Source organism: Triplophysa dalaica, chromosome 7 (genome assembly GCF_015846415.1).
Source record: "Triplophysa dalaica isolate WHDGS20190420 chromosome 7, ASM1584641v1, whole genome shotgun sequence".
Taxonomy (NCBI): Eukaryota; Metazoa; Chordata; class Actinopteri; order Cypriniformes; family Nemacheilidae; genus Triplophysa; species Triplophysa dalaica.
In genome coordinates this window covers 3,246,537-3,260,074 of record NC_079548.1, presented here as the reverse complement: position 1 = coordinate 3,260,074, position 13,538 = coordinate 3,246,537, and the positions used below count along the sequence as shown (strand labels likewise).

The following is a 13,538-nucleotide window of genomic DNA, read 5'->3' as shown; positions in this document are numbered from 1 at the left end:
ATCACATCTTCGCACCATATGACCCCCCTTAGTGTGTCCCAACGGGTTACAAATATCACATGCTCAGTTGGGATCTTCACGCCCAATAGAACACTTAGGCCCAAAACAGGAAATAGTACATCATGAAAGTGGTCAAGTGCAAAGACAGCAAGTGGGCGCAACCATTACTGCACATATCACATCACTACTGCAAGTACAGGTGCACATCACTTGTTCTTCATATACAACTGTATAATTGACATACAACTGTGCATACAGTTGCACACTATAAAATAATCGTTTGTTTACGAGATACTCTACACGACATTCATTCTGGCATAATGTGTGCATTTGACCATTTTAATGGAATAAGTTGCAAACGTGAACTCGATGAAAGATAGATTGCTTTCTGCGTGACTTGCTGCACTATGAAGATCTTTACGCGTTGTCATTTATTATAGAGGGTTTACGACACACGTCAACAATCCGGAAGTCGGCCATCTTGGAGGTACTGAACGTAAACAATGCCACAGAACCGAACGGAGTTTGCAAGTTTCGATGATTAATGCTGCTGAAAATGCTCAACCCCTATAGTTTGCATACCTGCGCATTACTGTCAGTCTTTTGGCATTTACACGGTGAAAAAGTTACTTAATCAATATTGAAATATAATTTAGAAAGCAACATACCTGTGTTAACATTGACATCCAGTTAGCCATCTCACCGTTAGCAATTTATCCTCACAAATTCATTAGCCACACGTCACAATCGTGATTCAAGCGTTGGTCACGTGACTTCTCGACAGGCAATTAAACAAATCGAAGTTTTCCGAAATTTCGATTTTATAAAGTTGGTACTTCGTTTGTGCAAGTTCGTTCACATTTGTTTTTGGTAGTACATCTGTAATTTATGTTTTCTTGTGCTGTTCTAACCCGTCATTCTCGAGTCGAGAGGTATAAACAAAATAACGTTTTTAATTGTGCGCCGGAGTTGAACTGCGGCTGCGCAGTCTGGACCGGAAGCAATGACGTTCAGCTACTTTTCGATAGTTTTTTTAAGCTTTATGTATTTCGAATACTTATTGATTTAACATTATATTTTACCTTATAAGTCACTGTTAAAATTGAACGCATACATTTTCTTTAATTTAATTTTATTTCTGAGAGACCCAGAGACATGTTAACAAAATGATATTTTATGCAGACTGGCCAACCAGACACTCGACAACTATGCACTGTATGGGGAAAAAACATTCTATCAAAATTAAATATTAGTTTCATACATTTCTATCATGTTTACAAAATACCCTGCAATATTCTTTACAGTGATATGTGGTTATTTGTATCATGTGTATCACTCTACATATCACTGTAAAGAATATAAGCTTTACTGTAGCTCAGTGGTAAGAGCAAGGTTGTGGGTTCGATCCCAGGGGATTGCAAATACCTATGTATAAATGAAGAGCTCTTTTCCAAAAGGCTATAAATCCATGTTTTACCTAGACCCATACATTTTGTTAATATTCAATTTATCCTGTTAAAATGGTCTGCTGGCTCAGTCTGAACATGTTAAACAATCATTGTTAAATGAAACAACAATATTGTTGATTATAAATTCAAAGTTTATTTTTATTTTTTTCAAAATGCAACAAATCCATTCTCAAATCCATTCACTCTAATACTATAAATTAATATAAATCAAATAAATGCAAATGCATGAATTAAATAACAGCCAAATAAAATAAATATTAACAAACTGAATAGTAAAATAAAATAAATAATTTCAATTACATGGTTCAATATTTTCCACCACATACAACTAAAAATGTAAAAATAACACATACCAATACCACTAACAAGTGAATTCTGATTGGTCGAGAGGACATATCGCAATTAGGCTGAAAACAGGTTCGGTACTCATAGCGTTTTGGAAAGAAACTGCATCTTGCAGTACATTTTAAACAAGGAAATATAGCGATTTGGCATGAAACATTGATGGAGCAGTGAATAGGTTTAGTACACAGCAAAATGGCATGACAAAGTCATAAATTTGGCGTTTAATGCGTTTTGGAAAAGAGCTCTTCATATGTATAGGATAACGCAATGTAAGTCGTTTTGGATAAAAGCTTCTGCCAAATGCATAAATGTAAATGTGTGTAATATTTTCTCTGCTGCTTAGTGGCTCTTTCAGAACAAACCTGTGACCCAGTTTGAAGCAACGATTCTCCGACTGAGAGCCATGATGCCTTCAAAGATATTAAAACCAGACTGCTCTCGTCTCTTTTCAAACACTGTTATAAAATTGGAACATCAGATCAAACAAAGAACAGATTCTTCCAGAACCCACCAATCTACTGCTTCATCACTTCAGCTGAAAAAAAATATAAAAACATCACTTTAATTTTAGTGTTAACACAGGTTCACGGACACCAGGCCTGCAGCCATGACAACATCACCACGGTTACTGGTTACCGAGCGTCGGCATCAGTGCCAAATGACAGACTTTAAAAGCTGAATATTAACTGGGCGGACTGCGGCCGCTGATAAGGTGTGTGTATGTTGTGTGTGTGTGTGTTTGTGTGGCTGAGAGGTGGATTCGATCTGATTATCCTAATAGAAAATAGCACATGTGAAGGTAACACTGACAGAAAGAGACACACGGTGAGAACTTTAGTGTCAGGCAACTGATTTATCACTTCACCGACTGAGTGAAGATCAGACAGTACAGGTCATCAGACAGGTGATCGACACTTTAAACACACCATTTAGAGGAGCACAAAACAAAAGACTTCTGACACGCTGTTACTGGAACTCAAAACCACCTCTCACGTTTATCCAGAACATCTACTGACACTGTAAGAGAGAGATTTCATATTGAAGCGTGTCTGAAGTGTGATTACTTCAACAGAAATACTTTCTTTCCAGGGGCTGTTTCAGGAAAGTGAAACAGTTTAACCAAGGATGTTATGAAACCATATGTGGTTTTAAAAAGATATAAATGCAAGTCAAGGAGAAGAAACATCAGAAGCTGCTTTTGATAAACAGACAGAAGATATTCACAGCTACAATCTCATTTTTCAAACAAAACAGTTTTCTGTGCAAGGATAAGACATTATGTGACTGCCGCAAAAAACCTTTCAGTACCTTTCACGATTTATTTGTCAAATACACAACCACACATTGTATGACCAGTTGTGAAATGTGTACTTGGATGAAAAACATCAAATTTAATATAAAAATGTGAAACATTTTTTTTTTTAATTTCATAGATATCACAATGATATCACGAGAAATCACACACACACGTGAAATTATTTTTGAAATTAAATTAATCTCTCGTCTTTTGTATTTAGTTTTTCTACTCTTTGGTCAATAAATTGGACACTCAGATACACTTAAAAATTTGCTGTAGTTTTGCAGCAGGTTTGCCAGTAACTTACTGTAGATTTAATTCTCAAATTTGTTGTAACAATAACTTACATATTTCTTATATTTTCTATATTTTTCTATATTTTTTATGTTTTGAATCTCAAAAGTGTTTTAATTTTTGGTTAAAGTAACGTTTAACTCAAATTGACAACAAAACCAATAGGAAAATTATGAAATCTACAGTAAGTTACCGGCAAACCTGCTAAGTTTTACAGTGTAAGAGTGTGGAGGCAGAGAGAAAACTCTTGTGACACTTATAGCAAAATATTAAACAAACTCTCAATTGTTTACACTATTTTCATACATGTAGTATTAACTATACACAAAAGACTTCACATTTACAATGACAGATTTATAGATGATGGAAAAAAAACAGACTGACTTGCAATATTATGCCAAGTAAAGTGCAATTACATAAGCTTTCCAACTTCTCCAAAAATACCACACATCCTTTTTGTTTGAAATGGTTATTTGTTTATTTTTAAATAAATTATGAATCCAAAAATAGGCCGACCACATAACGCCTGCTGTACCATGATATGATCTCTCCCGATGCGTTGACTCTCAGAGAGTCATACGATTCATCAGAGAGAGAGAGAGAGAGAGAGAGAGAGGGAGAGCAAACTGTGCTTCTGAACTCGTCCTAACAAGCTAATTAAATGTGTTTTTTAAGCACACTCCCCGTTTGTTTACTTGTATACCGCTGGAGTAGCTGAAACTACACTCAACAAAGACACGTGTGAACTCCTGATCTATAGTGCCGCGCTGTTCTGTGTGCCGGCCCGTTCATAATGAGTTCGACCGGAGAGCTGCGTGCTGCGGGGGTGCAACATTCACAGCTCAAAGACGCTTTAGAATAAAACATTCAATAAAAATACGCACATTAATCATTATTTTATTTCCTAAACTACACTTTGTCTGTCATTGAAAGCTTGACTAAAGGTGTTGTTAGGGAGTTGCTAAGGTGTTGTTGGTGGCTGCTAGGGGACGTTGTGAATCGTTTTTAAAGCATCGTTTCCATGCTTCCTGCGGTTCTTGAGGTTGATGCTATGGATGCTGACGGACAGACAGGTCAACAAACTTCATTTTAAAAGATCAAAGAACAAACATGATACAGTATAAAGAAATCCCATCGCTCAGATGTTGCTTCTTCATTGCTAAGGAGATTTGATGGAGTTCTCTGCTGTGTTTCATTTAAGTATCATATTAGTATCAGATGTTTTTCCTAAAAATGTTTAGGAGAAATAATAACAAAAAACAAATGAGACTTGTATGGAGGTGCAAAATGAATATAGATTGTTGAGGTCAAATAATCTGGATGTTGGTCAATTTGATGAGAAAAGTTTGAGTTCATATTGAGATCTTCAATAACATTGACTTTTGATTGTAGACTCGACAAATCTGAGCTCATCTCATTTCTTCTCTAAAGACATCTGTGACATCTCTTTTTCTCAGTCCATTTTTAATATGAATTTGATCTCCACACACAACAAAGAAATTAAACAAATCAAATCAAATTTACCTCATATTGTAACTGTAATAAAATCATTTGATGGTGGTCTGACTGCTAACATAAAAAACCAGCCGATTAGAGATGTGTGCGTTTTATAAACTCTTCAGAATCTTCACAGCTTTCTCACACACGTCTCCTGTCTCTTGTCTCTTTCCTGACTTCATCTCACTTCAATCTTCATCATTTTTAAAATCTTCTTCTCACACAACGTTCTGAACATTACATCCGGTTGTTGCATAATACCGTTGCCTTGAGGGAGAAGAGAAATGCTTCTTTAGTCCGTCGTTCGCAAGCCGCCTGGCAATTGACAATTAAAACTGCATGTTCATCTGGAGAGCCAAACTCATTATTTCTCAAAGAGAAAGAAAAGAAGCCAGAAACATCTATGCCTGTGTGTGAATTAGACATAAGATGAATTTCAACAAGTTTGGATTCTCTCTGAGAAGAAAACTCACAACTAAGCTCTGTTTCAAAACCTTGTGAGCTGCCTACACAGGGAGCGACCTTCTAAGGGAGCATGTTTATGTTTGCAGTTGAAGTGAGTAGATCGGCCTGGCTCTCTCTCTCTCTCTCTCTCTCTCTCTCTCTGTGGGAGATTCTCGCTCTATCACTCCGCGTGTGCATTTGTGCTAGTGTGAAAACAGCTCAGCGTGAGTGCGAGACCGCCGTCCTGCTGGGAAACACATTCACAAAGTTATTTCTGTATTAACGAAATTCTGTGTCGTCAATGTATTCGTGAGGAATGTCGTTCCTATCAGCATTTATATATTCATGTATTCAGATAACCCCGTATGGCAGAAGGTTAAAATATGCTCTTCATTAACATTTGGAGAGGCTGGAGCAATTACGCTCATTTGCAAATGACCTCTATTCCTAAAAAAATGTACTCGTAGAAGAACCTTACAGGTCAATGATGAGGGTTTAAAGAAACAAGTCATGATAGAGAACAACATGGCACCAAAACTGATCCTATTTACTTTCTTCCAAATATAAAGTCAATGACCTTACATGTCCCGGTTCTGAAAGAGACATGAGTTTTCAGCAGGCCAAGCTGGGTTACAGTCGATTCTCAATATTAAATCAATCATTTCAACATTCCAAAATTTCACACATCTGTTTGACTGAATGACATCTGTGGCCTATTTCAATAAGGAGGTTCAACCAATACCGACTTTGCGATTTTTGTTTCAGAACAGCTAATTTGATTTAGTTCTAATGAGAGCGAGCACCACAACTAAGGCAAGCCATGATCAATGAAGCTCTGATATTACGATGCACTATGGCAACTGCACCTAAAAAAAGCAACGTGGTGACAGAAAGCGCTTGAGAGCGAGGCACACTTTCCGCTCTACAGTGAATTTACTAATGTGCTTTAATGTGTAAATGAGTTAAGTTTAAATTGATGAAAAGATAAATGTACCAATAAACAAGCAAATTGATCAGTAAACGAATGAAGCAACAGAAATAAATCTGAAATAATAAAAAACGTTTGTTTTCACTCGTCTTGACTGGTGGATTGCGAGACATCATGGTGTATATGACACTTGTTAGTGTCTCTCGTGATTGAGAGACTGATCATACTTGAAGCAGTTTTGGGTTGGAATGGCTGCATGTCGTACTGAATTGTTTATCACCGATGGCTGATGTTATTGATGTAAGGATGGATGAGATATACAGTATTTTGATAAATCTACTGCACTGTAAAGAAAAACGGTACAGTTTAATAAAAATGCACGGGGAAATGACAAAATTCCAATTGGGTCCTAAATTGCTCTCCTGAAATCAAAGTACATCCTTATGAATGAATGCAGCCTCTTCGTATACAGGATCGTCTATAGAAGCACATATGAGATTTTGGCAATGAGATGGTGTCTGGTGTGATCAAGATGTCTGCCATGAATGACTGTATTAATGAATGAATGAGGTAAACCACTTGGGAGAAGATGGAAAGAAACTCTGGGTTTACCACAGAAACCTACTCTTGACCAGCTTAGGTTCACAAAGAGAAAGTTACTATGGTTACTGACTCTGAGTAGAAGTTACATCTCTTTTAGAAATGGGCTTGAGTTACTCTGCTTTCTTGGGTTAAACATACCTCACATTATGAAGCGGAAAACCCAGTATCCCTCATTTCAAGGTTTAATCACCATGTTTAATCTGTGTGTCCATTTGCTCATGTTATAGAGATAAAAAGAGCATCCGCCATGCCGAGAGATCTCGCATCATTCGCCGGTTAATTTGTCACTCGTCTTTTGGTTGTTTCTTGGTTGGTATACGAAATGATATGAGACGTTAATTATCAAGCACAGATCTGTCTCTGGTGTGTTATGAGTCAGTGAGAGTCAATGTTCTTTAAACTGCACGTCACATCTACCTCTGAAAATATTCCACATTGGTAAAAAATAAGATCTTTGATGTCTTACAAGACCTGCAGGAGAGAAGTTGAGAAAACATTAAAAGCAGTCTGTGTGTGTATGCAGTCAAAAAAATCTAAAGTTTGTATGTCAAAGCTCCTCAGAACTGGTATCCGCGCCTTGGAATTACAAGGTCCTATCTGATGTTTTGGTCAAAATTGAGTCATTATGACTCAACATTATTAATTGATTTGACACATTATGTGATGTTTTTCTTTGCGTTGTGTGCAATCTTGAAAAAGGTGCTTCAAAAGGTTCTTTTGGTTCCATTAAGAACCTTTAACATCTTCAGGACCTTCCTGTTTCACAAAAGGTTCTTTGTGGTGAAAAACAGCTTCTTCAGATTATCAAAAAGTTAGAAAGAGATGCTTCTTTGTAGAACCAAAAATGGTTCCGTGAAAAACCTTTTAAGCTCATTTAAGAAATCAAAAACCTTCTATCTACAAAGTTCAATGAAATGCAAAAGCTAGGAAACCCAATATCACAAAACTAGTCAGAATACAGAGAGAACCTTATTCTCTTCATCTCACGTTGCTGTTAATCAGTGGGCGATATCACCAAAATCTGACATAACAGGATGAGAACACAGCTACTTTACATGAAATACCAATTAAAACCTATTTTTGGATATGAATTGAATACAGTCGAAAAATGATGGGGTTTATCAGTACATGGTTAGGTAAAATATGGACAAAAACAACCGTTTGGTTTAAGTTTCTCAGAATTAATTAACCTAGCATTAAATTGGTAACTTATCCCAATGGTTGGGTCAAATAAGGACAACGTTATTATTTTAAAACAACCCAGCTTTTTTTTATGTACTTTGCAAAATAACAGCACTTCAACTCATTTGATTTTTCTGGAACACAAACGAAAATCATAAAATTTTCCATATAATAATGAATTACTGATCAATTATTAATGGCTGCAAAAATAGCTTTGCACAAATTAAGAAAATAAAATCTAATATTACAAAGCAGTAAAGTACAACTGTAAAATTCATTCGAGATCGTTTGAATGAGATCACTGATTCCTTTACCTACGTGTATGACAGCAAATCACTTTTATATTTTTATTATATATATTGATTTTATAGTTATATAAAATTATACATTTATATTAAAGCAGCAATTTGAAAGGGTAAACAACAAAAAATTGCTTTACATTCTGTATCTAAGCATCTAGCCATTTATATATCTTCATAAATTAAATTCACATAAAAAATGAAAAACCACTTTTTTCATAGCACAGAGTCATAAACTCCTTATTTATTTCACAGATTTCCCCTTAATGCTAAAGAAGTTCAGCTTGAGAAAGTACAATACCAGGAAACGGTGTTTTGTTTTACAATAGTTTCTCTCTTCAGTCTGTGAGATCAGATGTTGATGTGAATAGGAGATCGAGCACAGCTATCAGAAATAACACTGCCAAAGATGATTCATTAAATATAATGAAAGTCTAAAAATAATCAGCACACATTGACATAAAGCTGTTTCGGCAGATGCAAATTAAAAGAGTAAAATGATCATAAAAATGCTGTAAATACCAACTGATGCTACACACGTGGACCAGAAAACAGACTTCCTTTTCTTCAAGTCAATAAACCACTTAATTTGGGAGACAATCGCTTATTTGAATGTTTAATTCAAAAAATGTTTTGTGTGTTTCTAGAAAACAGATGTTCAGTTCTAAATTTAAATGAGCAACACTTAACGTGACCTTTACCCTCAAACCGGCATTTCACATTACATTGCAATCATTAAATGTGGTTGCTATCGTTTCCTAGTTAATATTACACTTGATATGCGGCAGTTTGCTTATGTGTGCGATGAAAAGAGACACATATGTCCAGGTGCATGTTTCTGTTAGCATGTTTTCACAAGTGTGCAGATAGAAGCATTTGTTTGTCCTTCATGCACGCTCACAGCCTCCTGTTGCCGTCCGCTGGTGCCAGGCTCTCGCCCGTCTGTGCCAGTCATCACATGGCTGTTGACTCCGCCGGAAAAGACAGAGCTGTTGGCCAGCAGACGGCAGAGCCCGTGCCAAAAGACCAGCAGAATCAGAGGGACACCACGGGTAGATAAAACCCTCGCCAAACTCAACCAATTCAGCCGAGACGGAGAAGAGACCAACATATTCCACACGGGCAACATTAACTGACGGCCGTTACAAAAGAAAGAACCTCAGGAAAGATCCCAGAGGATTGACAGAAGATCATCACCATCATGGTGTGTTGAAATATCACCGATAACCACCAGATCACACGGACAAACAAAAAAGATTCATTCGATCTTCTAAAGAAAATGTGACTTCTTGCCAGAGAATAATTATATAAAAGAGAAAGTTCAATCAAAAATTAAAAGTCTTTCTCTGTTTATTCACTAGGTCTTTCATTCTTTTGCAGAACACAAAAGAAGATATTTCGAAAAATGTTGATAATCAAACAACATTGAACACCGTTGACTTCCCCTGTACAAAGACATTTCTCAAAAGATCTTCTTTTGTGTTACACTGAAGAAAGACTCGCATACAGAATGACGAACATATAAGAGTGAATAAATGATGACAGATTTTTTGGTGCACTATCTCTATGACATCATTAAGGTTTTTTGTCTGATCGGTTGGTTTGTTTCTCTGAAAATCCCCAAATCCTCTTGCAGATACTCATGATCACTAGTGGCATCTCACATATGTAAAACAACACCCACACACACACCTCAACACGCATTCCGGCGTTAAAAGCAAACATCTCGCACACCCGCAAACTTTTACAGTATCGACCTGCAGCGCTGACCTCTGACCTTACACACCCAAACGGGTTTTAAAAGGGTTTATCAGCCTCGAAGGTCACGCTTAGGTCAAACACGGAGAATTGAAACACGTTCTGCAGAAATATACAACACAAACCCTTCTAGCTATGAAAGCTCAATTTCATGCATCTCTGAGTTCCAGTGTAAACTGAACAGAATGTGTATTTTATTATGGTCTGTTTCTCTTTCAGGTCAAATGCTGTCAGGACAGAGCAACAGTTTGAAGACAATGCTGCTGAGGAAGTTTATGATGCTGTCGAAATGTTTGTATCTGGTCTTAAAACTCACAGACGAGATCTAGTGAATATCTCAACTATTTCTTCTAGGCATCAATGAGATTAAATTGAGAGCAAATTTTATATGTGTCTCAGATATTTCTCTTTTGAAAGAGAGTCACACTGCAAAAAAATGACTTTCTTACTTAGTGTGTTGTCTTGTTTTCCAGTACAAATGTCTAAAAATTCTTGATTCAAGATGCATTTTCTTGATGAGCAAAACCACCCAAAAAAACAAATCTTGTGTTTAGAACAAAAGTAGGAAACTTCAGTGAGTTTGTACTTAAAACAAGCAAAAAAATCTTGTCCTTTTTCTTAGTCACTAAATTCAAGATTAATATCTTCATTCAAGATTTTTTGACATTTGTACCGAAAACAAGACAAACATACTAAGTAAAAAGTTATTAAAAATCTCAATATGAACTCATCAAATCAGAATCAGAAAATCCTGATTCTGATTTTTTATTAGTTCATATTGAGATATTTAATAATATTGAGTTTTGTTTGAAGGCAAACACTTATTTTATACTTTCATACTCTTCATGTGTTTCAACAATTACAGTCTCATTTGTTTCTCTTTTATTTCTCCATGTTTAGAAGAAACATCCGAGACTAAACTGATACTTAAATGATAAGCGAATATGAGAACTCCATCAAATCTCCTGAGCTATGAAAGAGCAACATCTGAGAAAGAACATCTCCTCTGGCATGTTACAATCTGAAAAAAGTCAGCCCAACACACTCCGGCAAACAGGTGTGACACATTGAGATGTGTTTGTGACCTTTAACTGAAAACAGACAATAACATAAATGAAACAACAGAAAACAGAAGAGCGCATTGATGGCACACACAAACCTTGAGAATATCTTCATCAGTAGCAGGTGTGAAACATACAAACGCACATGATGGAAATGTGTCCCTGTGAAGGGATTGACACAAAGAGACTGCTCATAAACGCTCTGCTTTATTACTCTACACACACACACACACGCGCGCGCGCAGGGTTTTCTATATGAATGGCCTCTCATGGATGTGAGTGGAGTAATATTTACTCAGATGGCAGTAATAAAGTGTGTGATTAAGACTCTCTCCTCCACAATGCCATCTCGCTCACTTAATGAATCTTAATGACTTCATAATGACTTCATCAGACTGTGCGGGACGCCACGCGCGCTCACACGAGCTGGGAAATACCACAGACGCTACAGCACGAACATTGTATACTGCGGTTACCGTAGTAACAACATCTCCATACATTGTGTCATAGTACTTAAAGTCCCCTTAAATCTGAAGTTGCGATCGTTTTCACTTCCGTTTTCTTACGTATTTCCGACCGAAATGGAATTTCAAAGGAGAAAAGGAGTATTATAAATTCATATTATTTATATTATATATTATAGCAACTTATTTATTACCAAAATTAAAATTGTAAAAGGTAAAGCCCATTGGATTTAAGGCAGCAATTGTTTTCTACATATAAAAGAGAAAAAAAATTGGTAACACTTTCCTTGAAGCATGTATGCATAGTGAATTGTAAAAGTAGTTGTAAAGCATTGTAATGCACCTTTTAATGCATTGTAATGTCTTGTAAATAATTGTTAATACAGTTAATACAGTATAACACTTAGAAATTCATTGGTACACTACACATTTTAAATTGGTTGTACTTCTTTACTACAAATAATGCATTACAACACACATTACGAGAATAAGAAGGATTATAAAGAATTTTACCCTATAATAATTCTTTATAATAGCTTTCCTGTAGCTCACTGGTAAGAGCATTGCGTTAACAACGCAAGGTTGTGGGTTCAATCCCAGGGGATTGCAAATACATATGTAAAATGTATAGGATAAAAGCAATGTAAGTCACTTTGGATAAAAGCGTCTGCCAAATGCCTAAATGCAAATGTAATGTAAATGTATAATGAATTATACATACATGCTTTAAGGAAAGTGTTACCTAAAATACTTTAAGAATCGTCTTCCGTCAACACCTGACCGATCAGTTCTGACTTCTATTTCGTTTCTACTCTTTCAAAAAAAAATAAACTCCTGCTTTGCTCTGTATACTGTGGTAGGCTATGAGACCAGTTCTTTTGAATGCACTTATGCTTGTTGTTGTCCTCATGTTGTCCCAATTGATTCCATGGTTTACATCATCTGTAAGTTGCTTTGCATAAAAGCGTCTGCTAAATGACTAAATGTAAAATAAAATATTTAGATTTCATTTTCATTTGTAGACTGTAAACTTACAGTCGTAGTCATAAGGAATAGCAACCGCATCACAAAACATCTTAATCTAAACACAAAAAGTGTAAGGTTGTATGTGGTTTGGGCTTTCTCTCAGGTTTCTTGGGTTTTGGCAGTGCTCCTCATGACCAGTTCTGAGTCCAGCGATCTCCCGAGAGACCGGATCACATCTGTTCTTCATTACACTGAAAGGCTGGAGAGATTATTTCATGATGGAAATTTGGCTCGTACTATCAATATCAACGTTGAGCGTTTTGAAGAAAGCTGTTTAAAGAAAGGAAATAAAAACCTGGACGTGAGAGGACACATCTTATTTATTTACGAACATATAATAGCATTTTATATTTAATGTAGCATTTCTCTCTGAACGGGTTTGTTCTTGGTCATTATTCTATTTTAAACATGCTGCGGTTGAATGATTTTTTTTACAATTTTGTGTGGCTTTAAAAGTGTGAATGCATGAAACAGCAGAGAGCATGAATCCATACGGTGTACAACTAAAACTAACCGTACGGTCTGACAACTCGCAGGGACATGAAGGTGACCCGAAAGCTTTTATTATCCTGTGAGGGTGGAAGAGGTTTCCCATCACACAGTGTTATCCGGACAGAAGTCTTATACTTTAAACTTTCACTTGCTTTAATGACAATGATAATTTTCCAGGTCAAGACAATGTCATCCTGTAGCACCCGCTGAAGTGTGAACAACACGAGGTATGACATCGTACGACAGGTAAATGGCTCTGGTAAGTCACATCACGTCCAGCGGTGAACAAAACGCTCCGATGAATTTATCCACGCTGAAATAGGTTTTCACGTATGCAAAGTAAAAACTCTGTTTAGCTACAATGCGTAAATATTCAACA

At 36.3% G+C, this 13,538-nt stretch overlaps 1 protein-coding gene across 4 annotated transcripts in view; it reads right to left on the bottom strand.

The window, feature by feature from the left end:
• LOC130426355 (RNA binding protein fox-1 homolog 3-like) overlaps positions 1–13,538 on the bottom strand; it is a 176,578-nt gene that overhangs the window by 128,139 nt on the left and 34,901 nt on the right. For 3 of the 4 annotated variants that reach the window (XM_056753084.1, XM_056753086.1, XM_056753087.1), the window contains exon 1: positions 669–940. The exons of the other annotated variant lie outside the window; for it this stretch is intronic. The gene's annotated coding sequence lies outside the window, so the exon portion shown is untranslated. Of the gene's footprint in view, positions 1–668; positions 941–13,538 lie in introns of those variants that run through there. 4 annotated transcript variants of the gene reach the window in all.